General features: G+C 50.2%; 1 long non-coding RNA gene across 1 annotated transcript; it reads right to left on the bottom strand.

Annotated features, from left to right (window-relative positions):
• Nucleotides 1-9563: 9563 nt before the first annotated feature.
• On the bottom strand, nucleotides 9564-14282 carry LOC114807394. Its single transcript, XR_003755481.2, has 2 exons — nucleotides 14209-14282; nucleotides 9564-9907 (listed from the first exon to the last, which is right to left on the bottom strand). It is a non-coding gene; the product is annotated as an uncharacterized LOC114807394 (long non-coding RNA).
• Nucleotides 14283-14288: the final 6 nt, after the last annotated feature.

Here is a 14288-nt window from a genome sequence, read left to right on the forward strand (position 1 = left end):
GAGAAGGGGCGAGGTCGGAAACCCAGGTGGATGGGGTAGAATTTGAGTGAAGGCAGGAGCTCTCCCCAGCACTAAGTAGAGTGTTCGGCACAGAGTAAGGGCTTAGAGAAGCGGCGTGTCTCAGTGGAAAGAGTCAGAGGTCTTGGGAGTCCGCAGTTCTGGGTTCGAATCCCGGCTCCGCCACTTGTCAGCTGTGTGACTGTGGGCCAGTCGCTTCACTTCTCGGTGCCTCAGTTACCTCATCTGTAAAATAGGGATTAAGACTGTGAGCCTCACGTGGGACAACCTGACGACCCTGTATCTACCCCGGGGCTTAGAACAGTGCTCTGCACATAGTAAGCGCTTAACAAATACCAACATTGTTGTTATTATTATTATTAATAACAAATACCATAGTTATCATTATTATTGTCGTATCTCTTCCAGGAAGCCTTCCCCGATTGATTTCTAGCACCACCTCTTATGTAACCCCCAACTGTTATCTCAGCACTTCGGCACCACCTTAGCACTCGGGTACTCCCGCCCCCCCCCCCCCACGCCCCCGGAAGCATTTAGGCACATATCTTTCTACTCTATTACTCTCTCCTAATCTGTAATTTATTTTAGTGTCTGTCTCCCTCCTTAGATCGAAAGATTCTTGAGGGCGGCAATCATGCCTACTGATTCCACTGTATTCACCCAAGAGCTTATTACAAGGGCTCTGCCTATAGCAGACACTGGATAATTAGCGGTGATTGATTTTTATGCTCTGTGAAAGACTCTAAAGTACTCTGTTATAAAGTTCTCCATGGAGCACTTTGAGCTCTTTAGAAGAAAGGTACCACTGTATATAAATCTAAAAATAAACAAACAAACAAAGCAAGAGGGCTTGAGCCAAGAATGCTCATAAAATCCTTGAGCAAGCATCTATCAGATCTTGGTGGGTCTGGGTTATTTTTCATTACCTTGCCGATGAACAGTCATTACTCTTCCCCCATCTTGAGCTTTGTCCTGTGATCAAGGTAATTAGGCTATCTCATCATTATCCCAATTGGATTCAGCTCCCGTGGGTGGTTTTATCTTAAACCTGGCAGACGGGGAGGTGAGGGACTGGAGGAGGTAAGATTTTGGTCAGGCCGTTGGCTGGGGGCAGGAGTTAGCCAAAAGTACCTCTCTCTCGGTGTCAAGGACAGGCAAAGTGACCTTGGCCACTTTCCCCAACGACCCTGCCCCGAATGGATGGTAACATGTCACGGTTTTATCAACGACGGTGGTCTCCGTTAAGCGCCCGCTGTGTGCCGAGCACCGTGCTAAGCGCTGGAGTAGATTCCAAATAATCTGGTTGGTTACGGTCCCTGGCCAGACGGGGCTCGCAGTCCAAGTCGGGAGGACAGCAGATGTTCCCCCGATTAGACTGTAACCCCCGATTAGACTGTAAGCCCGTCAAACGGCAGGGACTGTCTCTATCTGTTGCCGACTTGTTCATTCCAAGTGCTTAGTACAGTGCTCTGCACATAGTAAGCGCTCAATAACTACTATTGAATGAATGAATGAATCCCCGTGTCGCGGATGAGGAAACTGAGGGGCAGAGAAGTGAATGACTCGCCCAAGGTCATACGGCAGACAAGTGGGGGGCCAGGATTAAAACCCAGGTTGTCCAACTCCCGGGCCCACGCTCTTTCCAGATTCTTTTGCATCTACTCCGGCACTTAGTACAAGGCTTGGCACATAGTAAGCGCTCAACAAATATTATGGCTCTTATTATTATTAGAATAGCCATAATAAAGATCTAAGGGCTCAAAAGCCCTTGTTCACTCTCAGGATAGCTTAGCGGGGTCAATATGGTACTCAGAAACTCACTCACAGAATCATCTGTGATTGTCCTTTTTAGTGGAGGGTAACCGGGTCTGATGCAGTGCATGTTGATAACTGCTGTATCTGTTAAGTGTTTACTCTGCGTCAAGCGCTGTTCTAAGTGCCGGGGTAGATGGAAGCGCATCAGGTCGATCACAGTCGCTGTCCCACATGGGGGCTCCCGGTCTAGCTAAGAGGAAATAGAATTGAAGTATTAATTCTGGGTTGACTATTGGCTCTCCCACTGAGTAACTCTGTGACTTGGAGAAAGCTACATCTACCCCGGCCTTACTGTCTCCCCCTCTAGACCGTAAGCTGGGGCCGGGGGCCGGGACCCTGTCTACCAACTCCGTTACGTCGTACCCTCCCAACCGCTTAGTAGGGGGCTCTGCTCACAGGAAGCGCTCGGTAAATACGACCGATAGCTCGACCTCTCAAACGGAGATGATAATCAGGGAATCCTCGGCACTTAAAGTCCCTCCGTAGACGGCCTGCAAGTTGTTCTGTCGACGACTCCTCTTTTCGGGACATTTCAGAAAGAAAAATTCCAGTCTCCTGCGGTCAGCCATTTGTGGATCTTACCTACTGCGCAGATAGTTACGAGGATGAGAAGATAAAATCCATAAAGGATTATGAGTGCCATTGAAAAAGATAAAACGTACACCAAGATATTAGTAATACTAGACCATGCCTGGAGCAGATAAACTTTATGTCCTCAGATTGAATCTGTCGACAACACTGTTATGGAATTGATTTTCTGAGGCCGGAATGGGGAGGCGCATATAGGAGAGCGATAACCCGGAACGGATGTCTAAGAAAGGAATTTTTGGAACCAGTGATAAGTGAAAAGATAAATATCATAATGGGAAAATACTGCGGAGAAGAACATTCTCGAGCAAGGTTGATAAGGAGATGGAGCAAGGGATTATATATTAGACTGTAAGCCCGTCAATGGGCAGGGACTGTCTCTATCTGTTGCCCAACTGTACATTCCAAGCGCTTAGTACAGTGCTCTGCACATAGTAAGTGCTCAATAAATACTATTGAATGAATATTAGGGAGGACGAGCTTTACCAAAACATAGGGGCCACGATTTACAAGTAAGTTTCACAAGTGAAGTGAACATCTACCTCTAGCCAAAAACATCATGTTATTTCCAGCGGGGTGTAGAAAGGATTACATCAGTCAATCGATCAGTGGTATTTACTAAGTGTTTACAGTGTGGAGAGTGCTGTATTAAATCCTTGGAAGAGGATGACAGAGTCAGTAGACAGGTTCCCTGACCATAACGAGCCTTTCGGTCTAGAAGGGCAGACAGGCACTTATAGGAACAAATAAATGAATAAACAAATAAATGGGGTCAGGCCTCTGGGGGGGGGTCCCATTCTGTGCTCCTCTCTCCCCCCCATCCTGTTTCCCAGCTTGAAGAAGGAGCGTGGCCTAGCAGATAGAGCCCGGGCCTGGGAGTCAGAAGGATCTGAGTTCTAATTCCGGCTCTGCCATTCGTCTGCCGTGCGACCTCGGGCAATTCCCTTCACTGCCCCGGGCCTCACTTCCCACATCTGTAAAAATGGGATTCATACCGTTGGTATTTGTTAAGCGCTTACTATGTGCAGAGCACTGTTCTAAGCGCTGGGGTAGGCACAGGGGAATCAGGTTGTCCCACGTGGGGCTCACAGTCTTAATCCCCATTTTACAGATGAAGTAACTGAGGCACAGAGAAGTGAAGTGACTTGCCCACAGTCACACAGCTGACAAGTGGCAGAGCCGGGATTCAAACCCATGACCTCTGACTCCCAAGCCCGTCCTCTTTCCACTGAGCCACGCTGCTTAAGATCTCCTCCGTTCAGATGGCGGAGGTGACCAAGAGGGCCACCCGGGAGGACACAGGACAGCAAGCGGTGAGCCTGCGCCTGGCCGGTGTATCCTCCCACAGCCTGGCCCTGCTGCGAGAGAACCTGCACAACAGCGAACGGGAGATGCTGAAGCACCTGGGTGTGCTGCAAACCCACGGAGAAAGCCGTGGCCCAAAGCAGCCTAAGCGACAGGAAGGTGGGCACGGGCAATACAGGCGAGCTGGGGGGGACGGGAGAGGTTCTGCCCGTGTGGAGAGATTGAGCCGTGCCCGGGGCTGCTTCCCCATCTGGGAAATCTCCCACTGAGGCTGATTTACGCCGGATCTTTGATGCTTTTTAATTTCCCGATTTGAAAGTTTGTCTGAAATCCTCCTCCTCCTCATCAGGGAGGACTAAGAAGTCAGGACGTACAACAGAATGGAGACCCGTGATCACTGAGGTCCAGAAGCAGCCACTACTGCAACGGCCTCCTCGCTGACCTCTCTGCCTCCAGCCTCTCCCCTCTCCGGGCCCCACTTCACTCCACCGCCCGGATCATTTTTTTCAAAAACACCATTGGGTGAGGATAATAATGTTGGTACTTGTTAAGTGCTTACTATGTGCAGAGCACTGTTCTAAGCGCTGAGGTAGTTACAGGGTAATCAGGTTGTCCCACATGAGGCTCACAGTCTTAATCCTCATTTTACAGATGAGGTAACTGAGGCACAGAGAGGTTAAGTGACTTGCCCACAGTCACACAGTTGACAAGTGGCAGAACCGGGATTCGAACTCATGATCTCTGACTCCCAAGCCCGTGCTATTTCCACTAAGCCATGCTGCTTCTCTATGATGAGATGCTTGATGATGAGATGAGGATGAGATGCTTGGCTTTCCACATGTCGATCTTGAGGTTCTGGCAGGGCTGCTGTGCTGACTTCCCTATTCGTTTTTTGGTTTTTTTTATGGTATGTGGTAAGTGCTTACTAAGTGCCAGGCAGTACACTAAGCGCTGGGGTAGATACCACCCAGTCAGGTTGGACACAGTCCGTGTCCCACGTGGGGTTGCCATTCTTAATCCCCATTTTACGGTTGAGGGAACCGAGGCGGAGAGAAGCTAAGCGACTTGCCCAAGGTCACCCAGCAGACAAATGGCAGGGCCTGGATTAGAACCCAGGTCCTTCTGACTCCCAGGCCCGGGCTCTATCCGCTAGGCCACGCCGCTCCTTGTCGGTACGATAGTTGGTCCAGGGCACATCTTCACAGACTGAACCGCTTGCTATTCACCCCACCCTCGGCCCCAAACCACTTTTGTCCACATCTTTACACTCTGCCCTTTCCCCAATCTGTAGTTTATTTTTATGTCTGTCTCCCCCTCTCGCCCCTCTCCGGGTCGCACCAGGAGAGTTTCCAGTACGCTACCAGTCTCGACTATGGGAGGGAGGACTGGAATACTCCTAGCTCGGGCTGTGCCTAGCCAGGGGCAGGCGATCCGCTACAAGTCAAACCCACCTGCAGCGGCATGGGAGAGAGCCGAGGGCGGAGACTAGAGTTGACCGCGCGGATGGAGGTGGTGATAAACCACTTCCGTATTTTTACCGAGGAAACTCTCTGGATACACTACCGGGACGACTGCGGATGGAAGCGGGATGTTCCGGGAGAGACAAGCCTATGGCATCGCTACGGGTTGGAGACGACTCGACGGCATACGGCAAGACCAGACTCCCCCTCTAGACTGTAAGCTCCTTGAGGGCAGGGGTCGTGTCTACTTGTACTTTCCCAAGCACTCTGCACCTAGTAAGCGCCCAGTAAATGCTATTAATTGATTGATATTGGAAGGTCGTGTACGTTTTGCAGATCCTCATCTTCAACGGTAGAAGTAGCGTGGCCTAATGGAAAGAGCACGGGCCGGGGAGTCAGAGGACCTGGGTTCTAATCCTGGGTCTGCCTTGTGTCTGCTGTGTGACCCTGCGCAAGTCACTTAACCTCTCTGTGCCTCAGGCACCTCGCCTGTAAAATGGGGATTCAATCCTACTCCCTCTTACTTAAACTGTGAGCCCCATGAGTCAGTCGGGGAGCAATCATATTTGAGTGCTGAACTGTGTGCAGAGCACTGTACTAAGCCCTTGAGAGAATACAATATAACAGACACATTCCCTGCCCATAACAAGCTTACAGTCTAAAGGCTTTCTGCCCTCTCTGCTCCTCCTCCCCTCCCCATTGCCTCAACACCCTCCCTCTGCTCTACCCCCTCCCTGCCCCACAGCACTTGTGTATATAGGTACATATTTATTATTTTATTATTCTATTTATTTTATTAATGATGCATATGCATCTATAATTCTATTTATTGATACTGACGCTCTTGATGCCTTCTTGTTTTGTTTTGTTGTCTCTCTCCCCCTTCTAGACCGTGAGCCCGTTGTCGGGTAGGGATGGTCTCTGTTGCCGAATTGTACTTCCCAAGCGCTTAGTAGAGTGCTCTGCACACAGTAAGCGCTCAATAAATATGACTGACTGAACGAATGAACGAACGGGGAGACAGACATTAAATACGTAATTTACAGATATGTACATAAGTGTCTGGGGGCTAGGAGGGGGGATAAACCAAGGGAGCAAGTCAGGGGATGCAGAAGGGAGTGGGAGAAGAGGAAAGGAGGGCTTAGTCAGGGAAGGCCTCCTGGAGGAGATGGGCTTTCAATAAGGCTGTGAAGCCGGGGAGAGTCACTGTCTGATATGAGGAGGAAGAGCATTCCAGTCCTGAGGCGGGACGTGGGCAAGAGGTCGGCGGTGAGGTAGACGAGACTGAGGTAGAGAGAGAAGGTGAGCAGTAGAGAAGCGAAGTGTGGGGGCTGGGTTATAGTAGGAGAGGAGGGAGGTGAGGTAGGTGGGGGCACGGTGATGGCGGGCTTTAAGGCCAGTGGTGAGGAGTTTCTGTTTGATGCGGAGGTGGATGGGCAACCACTGGGGGTTCTTGAGGAGAGGGGAGACACGGCCTGAACGTTTCTGTAGAAAAATGATCTGGACAGCCAAGTGAAGTGTGGACTGGAGTGGGGAGAGACAGGAGGGTGGGAGGTCAGCGAGGAAGCAGATGCAGTCATCAAAGCAGGTCGCGGGATAAGCGATTGGATAAATAAGGCACAATTTGGATGGAGAGGAAAGGGGAGATTTTAGCGATGTCGTGAATATCGAACTGACAGGACTTAGTGATGGATGGAATATGTGGGTCGAACGAGAGAGAGGAGTCAAGGATGACGCCAAGGTTCCGGGCTTGTGGGACGGGAAGGATGGCGGTGCCATCTACGGTGCTGGGAAAGTCGGGGGAGGACGGGGTTTGGGTGGGAAGATACGGTGTTCTATTTTCGACATGTTAAGTAGAGAAGTCTCGAAGGCAGGAAGAAGCGCAAAACTGCAGAGAGGGAGAGAGATCAGGGCTGGGGATGGGGATTGGGGAATCATCTGGATCGAGGAGGTAGTTTGAAGCCCCGGGAGCGAATGAGTTCTCCATGGGAGTGGGGTGTAGATGGAGAATTAGAAGGGGACCCAGAACTGAACCTTGAGGGACACCCACAGTTAGGGGGAGGGCGGTAGAGTCCGGCCCGATTATCTCGTATCTGTCCCAGTGCTTAGACCAGTGCTTGACACGTAGTAAGCCCTTAACGAGCACCATCATGAAATTAAATGAATTAGAAGGTGTGTCGGGAATACTGAAATGTTCTTACCATCGCTTTAGGATTCTCTCCCTATCCTGGTTGAGACGGGAGTCATCTTCAACCCGCTGGCGTGAACAGAGCCAAATAGAGAAGCAGTGTGGCTCAGTGGAAAGAGCCTGGGCTTGGGAGTCAGAGGGCATGGGTTCAAATCCAGCCTCTGCCCTTTGTCGGCTGCGTGACCGGGGGCAAGACACTTCACTTCTCTGTGCCTCGGTGACCTCATCTGGAAAATGGGGATCTAGACCGTGAGCCTCACGTGGGACAACCTGATGACCCTGTATCTCCCCCAGCACTTGGAACAGTGCTCTGCACATCCTAAGTGCTTCACAAATACCAACATTATTATTATTATTCTATCTTCGGTGATGCGTCGACGTTTTAGGTTTCGGGGCAGTCTGCATAACTCTTACATTGTAAGGGGCTACTTACACGGCGTCAGAACAGAGGTTGGGGTGGTAGGGAGTCCACTGCAGAGGACAGCAACTGAGGGAGGAAAACTTACAATTGGAGCTGCTGACCTGGCTTTTGCCATTTGGTTGAGTTACCACGCCAGCTCCCATAGGATCTGGGCCAGAGTGTATTATTATCGCTAATATTTATTAAGCACTTACTAAAGAACCAGCAATACTTGGAGGGAGAGTCCTCCACTTCACTGCTCCGGTTAATATTTTTAATGTTTGTCTTTCCCACGAGAGTGTAGGCTTCCTGTGGACAGGGAATGTGTCACTTTATTCTTTCCTCCCCAAGCATTTAATACAGTGTGCTGGACTCAGCGGCCCCTCAATAAATGCTACTATTTCTACTCCTAGGCCTCCTCCTAGAAACATAATAATGTTGGTATTTGTTAAGAGCTTACTATGTGCAGAGCACTGTTCTAAGCGCTGGGGGAGATACAGGGTAACCAGGTTGTCCCATGTGAGGCTCACAGTTAATCCCCATTTTGCAGATGAGGTCACTGATGCACAGAGAAGTGAAGTGACTTGCCCACAGTCACACAGCTGACGAATGGCAGAGCTGGGATTCGAACCCATGCCCTCTGACTCCCAAGCCCAGGCTCTTTCCACTGAGCCACGCTGCTTCTCTAAAGCATCACGGCACAGTGGATAGAGCATGGGCCCGCGAGTCAGAAGGTCAGGGGTTCTAATCGCCGCTCCACCACTTGTCTGCTGTGTGACCTTGGGCAAGTCGCTTCACTTCTCTGCGCCTCAGTTACCTCCACTCTAAAATGGAGATTGAATCTGTGAGCCCCGTGTGGGAGACCGTCCGACCAGATTTGCCTGTACCCACCCCAGCGCTCAGTACAGTGCGCGGCACACAGTAAGCGCTCGACGAGTAGCACAATTATTAGTATTACTGCTGCTATTACTGTGACTGTGAGCCCCATGTGGGAGAGGGACTGTGTTCAACCTGATTATCCTGTATCTTCCCTAGCGCTTACTGCAGCACATAGTAAGCACTTAATAACGCAATTATTGCTGTTATTCCTACTAGTCCAGGCAAATGGTTCTGAGTTATGAACAATCACAACCTTCCCAATGGTTGGAAAATTGGGAAGGTAGGCTTGGCTCCCATTGTACCGGAGGGAGGGGGGCGCTGGCTGACCTAGACATGGAGCAGCACCCTCTGCGGGCTCTGTAGCCCTCTCTCCCCCAGGGTGAGAGGAACCGGACTGTGGGTCCCAGCTTCGGTTTAATTTTAGCCAGCGGGAAGCGAGCAGCCCGACACACCTGATATCTCTGGGGAGGCGCGGGTGGGTATTTTCGTTTTGGTCAATATGGGTGTGTTTTTCTGGCCGAGGAAGCTGAGCGGATGAATGCAGATGTGTATGACTGAAAGAGAGTGGGTAAAGGGATCCGGGAAGAGGGGAGTGGAAGAATCCAACCAGAAGGAAGGTAGTGGAGGAGGGACAGAAGAGGCATGAGTGTGTGGTTGGGGGGGGGCAGGGAGGAATCTGAGTGAAATGAGTGGGTTAGTGTGAGGGATTTTTTAATTGAGGGCAGGCTTCCAGGTAGCGAGTACACTGCTTTCTGCACACAGCGAGGCTCTCAGTGAATGCGGTTGATGATGGGTGGTGGGAAACGGTCCAAAGGAAGGGAAGTGAAAGGGAAGGGAACGGAGGGAAGGGAAGACCAGATATTTCTGCTAAGGCTTTAATTAAACAAACTTTGAAAAAAATGGTTTCTTCTAGGCTGAGAACAACTTTTTTATTTTAAGAGAACAGTAATCAAGAAATCGAACTGTATACAAAAATTGGATGGCCCAGTATTAGAGTAGCTCATGAAAGAGCCCTGTGTGGGCTGGATTTTCCTGGCCCGAACCAACTTCCGGACATATTTTGAGCCTGAGCTATGAAAACTTTCCCTCACCACTTCCTACTGTGACCAGTATCATGACAGAACCCTCAGTATCGTCTCCCCGTGATGAAAAATGTTTTTCAGAATTGCGTCGGGAATGATCTGGAGAATTTGAGGTAGATGACGTCCAAGGCAACAAAGGGGTCTCGTCTGAACAATCCTCACAGGTCAGCAACTGGTGAAGGTTCATGTAATTATTCAAGTGCTTTCCTGTCTAAAATCCGCCCTTTCCTCTCCGTCCATAGCGCTACCACGTCAATACAATCACTCATCCCCTCCCGGCTTATCGCATCAGCCTCCTCGCTGACCCCCCAGCCTCCTCTCTCTCCCCACTCCTGTCCATACTTCACTCTGCTGCCCCGATCATTCTTCTACAAAAGCGTTCTGGACACATCGCCCCGCTCCTCAAAAATCTCCAGGGGTTGCCCATCCACCTCCATATCGAACAAAAACTCCTCTCCATTGGCTTTAAAGCACTCCATCAGCTTGCTCCCTCCTACCTCACCTCGCTTCTCTCCTTCTGCAACCCAGCCCCCACACTCCGCTCCTCTAGCGCTAACCTTCTCTCTGTGCCTCGACCTCGCCTCTCTGGCCGCTGACCCCTGGTCCGCGTCCTGCCTCTGGCCTGGAACGCCCTCCCTCCTCTCATCGGACAATCACTCTCCCCCACTTCAAAGCCTTAGTGAAGGCCCATCTCCTCCAAGAGGCCTTCCCAGACTAAGCCCCACTTTTCCTCATCTCCCACTCCCTTCTGCATTGCCCTGGTTTGCTCCCTTTGCTCTTCCCCGCTCCTGGCCCCAAAGCACTTAGGTACATATCTGTCATTTTATTTACTTGTCTTGATGTCTGCCTCCCCCTCTCTGGACTGTGAGCTCGTTGTGGGCAGGGAATGTCACCGTTTATTGTTGCATGGTACTTTCCCAAGAGCTTAGTACAGTCCTCTACACACAGTAGGCACTCAATAAATATGACTGAATGAATGAATGTCTGCTGACAGCTCACTAAAATCATTAACAAAGATCTTGCTTGGGTTTTTTTTTTAAGAGGGTTTCATTTGTCCAAACCTTTTCTCAGTGGAAATTTAGGTTATCAACAAATATGCAGGAAATTATCCTCCTGAATTCTCTTTCCAAGCTTCCCATCGCTTGGGCTTTGTCTTTGTCAAATCGTATTTACTGAGCACTTACTGTGTGCAGAGCACTGTACTAAGCACTTGGGAGAGTACAATATAGCAGAGTTGGTAGACATTTTCCCTGTCCACAAGGAGCTTACAGTCTAGTGGGACAAGGAGCGCGGCCCAGCGGGTAGAGCATGGACCTGGGAGTCAGAAGGCCCGAGGTTCTAATCCCGGCTCCGCCACTTGTCTGCTGCGTGACCTTGGGTAAATCCCTTCATTTCTCTGGGCCTCAAGTTACCTCATCTGCAAAATGGGGATTAAGACTGCGAGCCTCATGTGGAACATTCATTCAATAATATTTATTGAGCGCTTACTATGTGCAGAGCACTGTACTAAGCGCTTGGAATGTACAATTCAGCAACAGATAGAGACAATCCCTGCCCAATGATGGGCTTACAGTCTAATGGATTGTGTCCAGCCTGATTAACTTGTATTTACCCCATCACTTAGTACAGGGCCTGGCACATAATAAGCGCTTAACAAATACCACCAAAAAACCCAGACATTAAAATAAATAATGGATATAATGATAATGTTGGTATTTGTTAAGCGCTTACTATGTGCAGAGCACTGTTCTAAGCGCTGGGGTAGATACAGGCTAATCAGGTTGTCCCACGTGAGGCTCACAGTTAATCCCCATTTTACAGATGAGGTAACTGAGGCACAGAGAAGTGAAGTGACTTGCCCACAGTCACCCAGCTGCCAAGTGGCAGATCCGGGATTCGAACCCATGCCCTCTGACTCCCAAGCCCGGGCTCTTTCCACTGAGCCACGCTGCTTCTCATGTACATAAGTACTGTGGGGCAGAGAGTGGGGTGACTAAAGGGTACAAATCGAAGTACAATCCAGGTCTCTTCTTCTAATACGAGTGCCTCATAAATTGGATAAATTATGGGATAATGCTAACCTTGAGATTTTCAAATTATTAGTTCAAGGACATGACAGTCATTTACAGATACATTTGTCAAACGGCCCGGTTGAATTTTTGGGGGAAAAAAAGTGTAAAGTACTGATGATGCCCGTCCGCGTTATGAGCTTCATCAATGAGGATGAGGCTGTTTTTATTACTTGCTTCATTTTACTGAGTGGATAGTTGAGTTACTACGTCCCTCAGATCACCCCACAGGTGGCCGTCCATATTACCGGCCCCGAACTAAAACGATCTACTATGCTTCCTTGCGTAAAGACTATATCCTGGCTCTTAGAATAAACGAGTTATTGGACCCTGCTTCTGAGGAATCGTGTCGGTCAAATCTGAACAGAAACAAAGGCCACTGTATAACTGGAATTTCTACCTATCTGGGGTACTCTTCTACTCTGTCACATACAGCAGCATGGCTCAGTGGAAAGAAGCCGGGTTTGGGAGTGAGAGGTCACGGGTTCGAATCCCGGCTCTGCCATTTGTCAGCTGTGTCACTGTGGGCAAGTCACTTCACTTCTCTGTGCCTCAGTCCCCTCATCTGTAAAATGGGGATTAAGACGGTGAGGCCCACATGGGGCAACCTGATTACCCTGTATCTACCCCAGCCCTTAGAACAGTGCTCTGCACATAGTAAGCGCTTAACAAATACCAACATTATTATTTTTATTACAGCAGGGTGGCCTACGATAACTGGAACTGGGGGGTCAGGAGACCTGGGTTTTAATCCCAGCTCTGCCACGTGCCTGCTGTGTCAGCTTGGGCAGGTCACTTGACTTCTCTGCACCTCCTCAGTTTCCTCACCTGTAAAGTTTCCTCCCTTCTCTCTTTCTACCGCCCACCCCGTACGCTCCGCTCCTCTGCCGCTCACCTCCTCACCGTCCCCCGTTCACGCCTATCCCGCCGTCGACCGCTGGCCCACGTCCTCCCGCTGTCCTGGAATGCCCTCCCTCACCTCCGCCAAACTCTCTTCCCCTCTTCAAAGCCCTACTGAGAGCTCACCTCCTCCAAGAGGCTTTCCCAGACTGAGCTTCCCCTTTTCCCTCTGCTCCCTCTCTGCTCCCCCTCCCCCCATTCACCTCCCCTCAGCTAAGCCCCCTTTCCCTCTGTTCCTCCCCCTCTCCCTCCCTCCCCCCAGTACTGTGCTCATTTGTATATATTTTTATTATCCTATTTATTTTGTTAATGAGGTGTCCATCCCCTTAATTCTATTTATCGTGATTAAATTGTCTTGTTTTTGTCCATCCCGTCCCCCCCTCTCCCCGATTAGACTGTGAGCCCGTCATTGGGCAGGGATTGTCTCTATCTATTGCCTAATTGTACATTCCAAGCGCTCAGTACGGTGCTCTGCACATAGTAAGCGCTTCATAAATACTATTGAATGAAGTGGGAATTTAATGCTCTTAGACTGAGAGCCCCTTGTGAGAACGGGACCGTCTAATCTGCTCATCTTGCACTGACCCTGTGCTCAGCTCAGTGCTCGGCACACAGTACGTGCCTAACCAATGCCATGGCTATTGTCTGCCTCCCCTCCTTCTGGACCGTAAGCCAATATCCCAGCTCTGCCACTCGTCAGCTGTGTGACTGTGGGCAAGTCACTTCCTTACTCTGTGCCTCAGTTCCCTCATCTCTAAAATGGGGATTAAGACTGTGAGCCTCACGTGGGACTACCTGATGACCCTCTATCATCTCCCTCAGCGCTTAGAACAGTGCTCTGCACATAGTAAGCGCTTAACAAATACCAACATTATTATTATTTTGGGCGGGGATTGTGTCTCTCTATTGCCAAACTGTACTTTCCCAAGCGCTCCGTACAGTGCCCTGCGGAAGGTAAGCGCTCGATAAATACGATTGAATGAATAATGGCAATAGAATCTGTTCAGCCCTTACCCTGTGTCAAGCACTGCTCTAAGCGCTGGGGTAGTTAGAAGATAAGGAGGCAGGCCACAGTCCCTGTCCCACATGAGGCCCTCAGCCTAAGGAGGAAAGATACTAAGTATTGAATCCCCCCTTTCCGGGTGAGGAAACTGATGCCTGGTGAAGTGACTTGCCCAAGGTCACGCAGCAGGCTCGTGGCAGGGCGGGGATGAGAACCCAGGTCCCCGACGCCCAGGCCTGGGCTCTTCCCCCCTAAGCCATTTTAACTAAGATTCGAGGGACTCTATCGTCGCCCCCTTCTCCCTTGCTTGATTCATTCATTCAATAGTATTTATTGAGCGCTTACTATGTGCAGAGCACTGTACTAAGCGATTGGAATAAACAAGTCGGCAACAGATAGAGACCGTCCCTGCCGTTTGACGGGCTGACGGTCTAATGGGGGGAGCTTGACCTCGCTCAGCTTCCTTTACCATTCACTCGACCGTATTTCCCGAGCGCTTACTGTGTGCGGGGCTGTGTGCGGGCCGCTGCGGGAGGACGATCGGGTCCGAAGGCCGCCACCGCCGCTACCACCCCCCCACC

This window comes from Ornithorhynchus anatinus, chromosome X2, assembly GCF_004115215.2.
Source record: "Ornithorhynchus anatinus isolate Pmale09 chromosome X2, mOrnAna1.pri.v4, whole genome shotgun sequence".
NCBI lineage: Eukaryota > Metazoa > Chordata > Mammalia > Monotremata > Ornithorhynchidae > Ornithorhynchus > Ornithorhynchus anatinus.